Source organism: Sinocyclocheilus anshuiensis, unplaced genomic scaffold (genome assembly GCF_001515605.1).
Source record: "Sinocyclocheilus anshuiensis isolate Anshui unplaced genomic scaffold, SAMN03320099.WGS_v1.1 scaffold454, whole genome shotgun sequence".
NCBI lineage: Eukaryota > Metazoa > Chordata > Actinopteri > Cypriniformes > Cyprinidae > Sinocyclocheilus > Sinocyclocheilus anshuiensis.
Window position 1 is genome coordinate 4,723,018 of NW_015548217.1, and position 9,432 is coordinate 4,732,449.

At 33.1% G+C, this 9,432-nt stretch overlaps 1 protein-coding gene across 1 annotated transcript in view; it reads left to right on the forward strand.

The window, feature by feature from the left end:
* Positions 1-9,432, forward strand: part of LOC107654064 (AT-rich interactive domain-containing protein 5B-like) — a 129,264-nt gene that overhangs the window by 9,264 nt on the left and 110,568 nt on the right. The gene's annotated exons all lie outside the window — the stretch shown is intronic.

The following is a 9,432-nucleotide window of genomic DNA, read 5'->3' on the forward strand; positions in this document are numbered from 1 at the left end:
TTTCATTTATATATATATATATATATATATATATATATATATATATAACATTTATAATATTAGATATTTAAATAATATTACAATAAAATATAATAAAAATATAAAAATAATTCATTTTTATTCTAATGAATTATTATTTTATTATTAAATAATCGAATATTATATTAATACATACATACGTACATGCGTAAGTAAGTAAGTAAATAAGTAAATAAATAAAAATTCCAGTCTGACATTGTTTACGCTTAACGGCTTTGGTACTGTTGGGCCGACTCTTGATGTTTATTTTAAAAGCTGAAGCAATAGCATTGATATGACAAGTTCCTCTGAATCTAAACCGTTTGAACTTTTGATCAACATTCAGTCTTATTTGAAGGCTCACCAGCGAAGACTTTTACATAACACGACTGGCAATGTGCTAATGTTTAGCGAGCGCGTGTATGCAAACAGGAAGGCATGCGAGTACGCTTGTGTGATAAAACAGGGCCACTCTGCAGTTGCCTTTTTGTTTCTACACCCAGGTGATGTAATTTCCCCTCTGGCTGGGGTTAGTCATTCATTAGAAGGATAGCAGTGGCTGAAACAGCAACAGGCCTGCAGTGATCTCTTTCTGGCAGCCAGCCGATAAAATGTAACACTTAGAGTTTGTGCCTAGAGAGGGCAACATAACACTCCTGTGAAGACGTGCAGTTTTAGCTTTTTTGAATCGACTTTTTTTTGCCCTCCTGGGCCAACAAATTCTTGGGCGTACAGTCTTACTGTACTCCGCTGCTCTGGCGTTCGGCTCGGCTTCACGCGGATCTGTTTGTTTCTAATTATATTTCCTCTTGTCTTTCATCCCGTTTAATCTGTCCTAAAGCAGAAAAGCTTTTTTTTTTCCAGAAATAAAGATACAGAATACTCCCTAGCACAGCCAATATTTCATCTGTGATTGTATTTCACAGAAAATATGTGTCATTTTTAAGGGAGGAATTGTTTTGGCAAGAGCTCAGCGCTGCTCTCACAGTTTTTCAGTCTTTAATTGGACCCAGTTGTTCTAGAGTCCCTTAGCTCATAATATCATTGTTTTAGTGTGTGTGTGTGTGTGTGTGTGTGTGAGAGAGAGACTGAATGGTTTTAACGCTGTGTCGACAGACTCGGCACTGGCAATGCTCTTGAATAGCATTTATGTGACATAAGAGCAGAACTAAATGGAGTTGGTGCTTTATAAATAGATTGCATATCAGATTCCAGCAAGCACTGTGCACTTTGTCTAACAGGCATAGTTTGCATATCCATACGAAACCTCCAGTACTGTGCGTTTATAAACCATGTGTAAGAAAAGATAATGGCTGCGTGTGCAAATATGCTTGCAAATTTGCTCTTTTTGAGTGCCAGGAACTTCAAAGGATCCAGGGAAGGGCGCTAATGTCTTATTAGTTGCTTCTTTCAGCTGTTATTTGAATTACAAGCCTGGAGATTTAGAGTCGCGCAGGAAGCGTGTGGCAGCGATCCAGACACTTCTCTGCTGCCTGGCATCAGTCCATGTTTGTGTTTGAATCCCTAAGACATATTTATAGTTCAAATGAAATCAGCACTCCTCTTGTAGGTAACATTTCGTAACGTGTTATTAGACTTGTGCCGGTATTCGGTAATGCGATATATCACGGTAATGAATATGCACGATATTGTTATCGTGGGCACTTCTAAATACCGTGAATAATTATATATTACAAATTATTCAGAATTTTGAATGCATTTTAAGAATACTTTTCCCATCAACTGGTCAAAATGCACAACACCGCTGTATGCTGCGTGAAAGTCGCATGCGCACTCTGACGTAAACAAGCGTGGACGAGAAGCATATGGCGGAACATTTCACTCTCTGACAGCAGATGGTGCTAAACTGCAGAAATAATAATAATAATAATAATAATTATACCGGCATATCCCTACGTGTTATTTACTTTCCCGTGGCGGTTCACGTTGGGGATGTGCAAAGCTACATATTTTCGTAATTGACTAGGCAGTGACTAGTAGGTCTTAAAGAGATACTTCACCTATGTATATAACTTCTGTTATTATGTACTCATCTGTATGACTTTATTTCTTGCTTGGAACGTATACTAGCACTCAAAAGTTTCACGTCTTTAATAGAAGTCTCTTATGCTGACCAAGGCTGCGTTTATTTGGTCAAAAATACAGTAAAAACAGTAATACTGTGAAATATTATTACAAATTAAAGTATATATACTTTTTAAATATTTACATGTATGTACATTTATATATTTATATTCTATTTTATATCATACATAAATATATTTAATATATAAACAAAACATATTTTTCTTAAATATAGGCTATACACAGAGATTAAAGTTCTCCGTATATATTTATATTCATATAATTAATTTTATATACATAAACATATTTAATATATATATACATAACATATTTAATTTAAATATATAGTGTGTATTTATATATAGATAATAAATATGCACAGTACATACACATATTAAAACTTTTATTTTGGATGTGATTAATTGCGATTAATCATTTGACAGCATTAAATATTTCACAATATTATAGTTTTTATTGTATTTATGATCAAATAAATGCAGCCTTGGTTAGCATAAGTGTTTCCAAATCGTTTAAAACCATCTTAAAAATGACTAACTTAAAAGGAGATATTTAGCAGAATGTTCAAGCTGCTTTTTTTTAAGTCTCACATTTTCCGTTGTTCTGCAAATTTCAACAGTAGCTGAATCCACGCAATCTGGAATTTGCGAAAGATTTCCCCACACAGATTTCGCAACTGGTTCAAGTTGGACACGGTGATTCGCTGTGTTGACCAATAGAAAGCTGCTTAGTTTAAAAGTGAGTTGTGTGCGCTGTGCTTCATATGTGCACTATTGACAATAGACTGTTTTTTTACTTGCAAACTTTTGCAGAAATGTCACTGGCTGCACCTTACAGTGAAAGTGGATGGGGTACAGGGACCGTCTTTGTCAACATTTACTTTCCCTCTTCACCTTAAACCTTTTATTATTCTAAACTATCACATTGGATTATGCACAATAAGCAACATTTATTGCTCATTTATTGCTTGAAATATATTGTATAATACGGTGGATTTGTAGATTTTTGTCAGCTATGGAGGCGGAGTTGTAAATGGTGTGAATTTAGAAACACAACTTCTTGGAGACTTTACCGTGCCGACATACTTCACAAAGTCTCTTTTCATCTCTAAATTTATCCTCTTCAAAGAACTGCTTCCAAAAATATTAAATTGAAAAATTCAAGCTAAAACAGTCAACCTTGGTTGATGGGCGACTAGTCATTTTAAATACTACATCTGAATAATCAAGTCACTTGTTTGTTAAAACCTGAGTATTTGAACTTTTTAACCCCTAGTGTGTGGTTGACATATTTCTTGTTTTTCTTTAACCTTCATCTGAGCGTTACGAGCAAACATTTGCATTGTCTCTCAAAGCTCTCACGTTTCATGACAAATGGGTGTAATTTTGTAAAGCAGTGTCATCATATTTCAGAGCGGCCCATTCTGCACTTCCACGTCCAATCAGCGCGCCGCTCGACGCGCTCAAACAAACGGCTGTTGTTGGCGTGCTGTAAAAGGAACTGAATTAGATTCAGGAGAGATTTCAGTTGCACATCTGCAAGTTATTTCTGAATCAGTTCATGCCTCTTTGACAGCGGCTGTGCTAATTGCAGCAGGATGGAGGCGCGGGTCTCGTCTTCAGTGTGAATGTACAAAACAGACGTTTAATGCAACACTGGAGTTTTGAGATGAGAAAATAAACTCTGACAATTTGGGTCTAAACTTGGGAACGCATGACGTTGTTAAGTTAAGGTTTAACTTCTGTGAAAGTTTACCTAAAGAGAACGATAAAATGTATTCATTGTTTTATTATGACTGTATTCTTTTAGCATGATATAAAATGAATTAATAATTTATAAAGGCTATAAGATTATTCATACCATTAACTCCTAGGTTTAAGTGTGCTTCGATTGTGAATATTAGTAAATGTAAACAAGTTTGTACAACACTGTTAGCTAAGCTATGTACAATTAAGCGTTAGCTGTAGTTTGCATGCAAAGTAATTAGGGACATCTAATATTAAGGGGTATTTAGAGAATCTCTGGGTGTTTTCATAAATGGAGGAATGGAGTAACACAAGATTGAATTGTAGTCTTTGATTTAGATTTTAATACTCTCATTTTAATCTGCAGCCGAGTGCCACTTTCTTATAGTCCCCAATGCTAGGTATGACAAAAATGAGCTTGGATAGATGAGATCTTTTTAATATTTGCAGTATATTATTCACAATGATTCTGATGTCGATAATTTATTTGGTTATTACATTTCCTAAAGTGTGTGTCAGTAATTTGTATGTAAGTATGAAAGAATTTAGACAAGGATGGTTTAATAGCATTTCACATTTTAGAGTTTTAGACTTTTAAAGTTGGATTTGTTTCAAACTTTTCAATGAACATGTTAAAACACTTATCTATTTACTGATTTGCATCATACTATTTTTCATTTATTGAAATGTTGTGGTGAAAATATGTAGGTAAATATTGATGGTTATACTGTGTATTGTTAATATGCATATAAATGGAAATAATTTAAATTTATTGGAAAATAATGGCTGTTCAGTTAAAATAATGTGTCTGATTGCCATGTTCTTATAGTCTGATGATTTTCATCATGCCATTTGGTAAAATATATATGTGACCCTGGAGCACAAAACCAGTCTTAAGTCGCTCGGGTATATTTTTAGCAATAGCCAACAATACATTGTATGGGTCAAAATTATAGATTTTTCTTTTATGCCAAAAATCATTAGGATATTAAGTAAAGATCATGTTCCATGAAGATATTTTGTAAATTTCCTACCATAAATATATCAAAACTGTAATATACATTGCTAAGAACTTCATTTGGACAACTTTAAAGGTGATTTTCTCAATATTTAGATTTTTTTGCACCCTCAGATTCCAGATTTTCAAATAGTTGTATCTCGACCAAATATTGTCCTATCCTAACAAACCATACATCAATGGAAAGCTTATTTATTCAGCTTTCAGATGACGTATAAAGTACTCAATTAAAAAAAATTGACACTTAAGACTGATTTTGTGGTCCAGGGTCACATATGTGGGTAAATATCGATGTTTATGCTTTGTATTGTTAATATGCATATAAATAGAAATAATTAAATATTCATTCTAGTGTTCAGTTAGATTTTCCCCCCTGAAATTAATATTTTACATTTATTGGAAAATAATGGCTATTTGGTTAAAATAATGTGCCTTAAATATACCCAAGTGTAACTTTTTACAAGTTGTATCGTCCAGTCTGTTGTTTGAGCTCAGAGTGAGATCAATTATTCAAGCTGTATTCTTGATTTAAATTTTAACTAGATTTTAAAAGGGTTCCTAAGGATCTGCAAGGCTCTTTTTTCACGTTAGCAGGTCAGTAATTAAATCGGCATGCGAGCAGGGGTACAAATCTGCGGTGACCTGGGGAATTCTTGAGCTGACCCTGAATCAGCGGAGTGAGACGGGCTCAGCCTGACTCTGGTTCAGGGGCTTCGGCGTCTACAACCCTTCACTCTACTTCTGAAAGACCCTTAAAGGGTAATAAAAAGGAGACGAATGTAAATCCAAAAGTAAAGCAAGGGAATCTGTAAAAGCCTTTGATTGATCTTTCTCATAACATCACTTAATAATAGAAGGGAAATGCAATCTGCTCAGTTTTTTTCTTCTTATTGTTTTAATTGTTTCCTCCTAAGTGAATTTACACAATGAAGCAATATTTCGATCAAAGCAGTGAGGCGCAGTCAGAGCTTCAAAGCGGCGGAGCGGGGCACATGATCTCATAGTAAAGTTTGCTGTGTCGCCGTCAGGATTAACAGTGTTTGACCGATTCCAGATTTTCAAATAGTTGTATCTCGACCAAATATTGTCCTATCCTAACAAACCATACATCAATGGAAAGCTTATTTATTCAGCTTTCAGATGACGTATAAAGTACTCAATTAAAAAAAATTGACACTTAAGACTGATTTTGTGGTCCAGGGTCACATATGTGGGTAAATATCGATGTTTATGCTTTGTATTGTTAATATGCATATAAATAGAAATAATTAAATATTCATTCTAGTGTTCAGTTAGATTTTCCCCCCTGAAATTAATATTTTACATTTATTGGAAAATAATGGCTATTTGGTTAAAATAATGTGCCTTAAATATACCCAAGTGTAACTTTTTACAAGTTGTATCGTCCAGTCTGTTGTTTGAGCTCAGAGTGAGATCAATTATTCAAGCTGTATTCTTGATTTAAATTTTAACTAGATTTTAAAAGAGTTCCTAAGGATCTGCAAGGCTCTTTTTTCACGTTAGCAGGTCAGTAATTAAATCGGCATGCGAGCAGGTGTACAAATCTGCGGTGACCTGGGGAATTCTTGAGCTGACCCTGAATCAGCGGAGTGAGACGGGCTCAGCCTGACTCTGGTTCAGGGGCTTCGGCGTCTACAACCCTTCACTCTACTTCTGAAAGACCCTTAAAGGGTAATAAAAAGGAGACGAATGTAAATCCAAAAGTAAAGCAAGGGAATCTGTAAAAGCCTTTGATTGATCTTTCTCATAACATCACTTAATAATAGAAGGGAAATGCAATCTGCTCAGTTTTTTTCTTCTTATTGTTTTAATTGTTTCCTCCTAAGTGAATTTACACAATGAAGCAATATTTCGATCAAAGCAGTGAGGCGCAGTCAGAGCTTCAAAGCGGCGGAGCGGGGCACATGATCTCATAGTAAAGTTTGCTGTGTCGCCGTCAGGATTAACAGTGTTTGACCCACTTAGCTTTATATACGCGTGAAAACAGATGCCTCTGTGCTCAAATGGTCATTATGGAGAGGCTAGATTCATTTTTCTGCTGCAAACATTTGGAGGTATGAAGCCGTTTTCCGTTTACACCCACAAAAAAAGGAAAAAAAGGTCTTTTAAATTAGTGGTTCTCAAATAGTTTTGCTTTTTCTTTAAATGGGAGTTGACATCTAACACAGTACCAAAATGAAAAGTAAACAAAAGATATATGGAGTGTTTAATTGGCTTGCATTATTTTATTTCATTTTTTTTTAAATGTATTTAAATTTATTATTTTATTGTATTATTTCTTATTTCTTAATTTAATTTTTTATATGTTTATTTATTTGTATTAATGTATTTTAGTTATTGTTTTTTTTACTTATATTTTTTTTCATTTTGAATTTATTTTTTATGTATTTTAAATGCATTTATTGTTCACATTTTTATTTATTTATTTTATTATTGTTATTATGCATTTTATTTATAGGCGCCTTTCATGGCATTCAAGGACACCGTACAAAGTCCATAAAACAGATTATAACAATAACATTAAACAATAAAAGCCAATACAACAAACAGACATAAAATCACATAAAAGCCTGCCTAAACAAATAAGTTTTAAGACGAGATTTAAAGACTGGAAGACTTGAACTATTGCGAACTTCTACAGGAAGTGAGTTCCATAAAAGGGGAGCCGCATAACCGCATAATATTATTTTGTTTTGTTTTTCTTTTACTTATTTGTATTTTTTCTTTTTGAATTAATTAATTAATTTATTTGTTGCTTTGTTTATTATTTTATTTATTTTATTTTTATTTTATTTAAATTTATAATTTCATTTCATTTTATTTTAATGTATCTTACTTTTTATTTATTTTATTATTTTATTATTTTTATTTTTTACTACCAGTATTTATTTATTTTGTTCTTTATTCATTTTATTTTTAATGTTATTATTTTTAATTTAATTTAATGTAATTTTTATTTTATTTTATTTTACTAAATAATGGTGCATAGTTAGGAAAGCAAAATAAGCAAAAGTAATAAAAAAAATGTTATTGTTTGCATTTTTTTTTTTTTTTTACTTTTTTTCTGATTGTTTATGCTTCTTGATCTTCCATTTCTGGGCCGTTACCCACCAGTTGAGTTTCCACTGGTCTTAACTGCAGTATTGTACATTGCAGAGGAATGCTATGTAAACATAGAGGAATGCATACATGCCCCATTGCAAGGAAATCATAGATAACGCATTCATATCCTTTCATTTGCGGCTTTTATTAAGGCCAAACCCCCTTGACTTTGTACCTCTCGGTAACTTTATAAACCTTTTCATATGGTGCGGTTAAGTACACTGAAGTAAAGTTACATTACTCTGTCTTGACAGCATGACAATGGGACCTATTCTATGGAACCAAGAAAAAAATATCTGAAACCTAAAAAGAAACAGCCCTACTTAAAGAGGATGTAATTAGACATGGCCTGTTCAGCAGAAAGTTAGTGCTGCCTGCAGATGCGGCAGAATGAAGCCCTGAACGGAGAAGAAACAGAGAAATGAACTATATTGTAGTGTCGCAGAGCAGGTATTCCCTCTGATCTATGCTCGCCGTTATTGGGTCACACTTGGGAAGCGTAGCCAAACAATGCGGAGGAAGCATTCAGTGAATTTTCTCAGCGTGCTGAACAGTGCAGTGGAGTCAGTCAAAAGTGCATGATCCAGTGCTCTGCCAAATCCGAATGCATCTGTTCCCCAGATTCCCTTTATAACTGGGACCGTTCTGTTATCCTGTGCCAGGTCACGAGCAAAGCTCTTGCTTAACTTTTATAAACGAGTAAAGCAAACAAGACTGCTTGGCGAAGTCATTGTAATGCCTTAGTGATGCATTAAAATGGAATTGCACTCGAAATTACAACATTATGAATTATAGAATTATTAGCAAGTATATATTAGAAGAAAGAAATGACTGTTCTTTTTGTCTTGTGTCTTAGGCTGTGTACATTGAACCTCAATTCACATTTATTTTTCAAATCCGATCTTTAGGACTGTTCACACTCTTATTTTGCAAATAATGTAATCAGATTAGTTTGTTTGTGTGGAGTCAAAAATTTGGTAATGGAGTCATTACGTTGGGGTCAACTTACCATTTGTATTGAAAATGAAAGCGGTTTTTGCTGCAAATATTTTTGTGAAAAACAAAAGAACAGCATTTATTTGATAATTTTTGAAGTAGAGGTCTTTTTGTAACATTGTAAATCATTACTGTCACTGATCATTTGAATACATCCTTGAATAAAAGTATTTTTTAAAATTTTATTTAAATTTATTTTATTATATTATTTATTTTTAAATTAATTTTGTATTTTTATTTTATTACTTTTTTATTAGTTTATTTTATTTGTTTTATATTATTTAATTAAATATTTTTTTTTTACTTATTTATATTTTTCATTTTTGAAAATGTATTTTAATTTATTATTTTATTATATATGTGTCAAAGACGAAAAAGGGTTTAAGCATAAAAACAATAAGTGTAATACTGCTTTAAATTGTTGTTGTT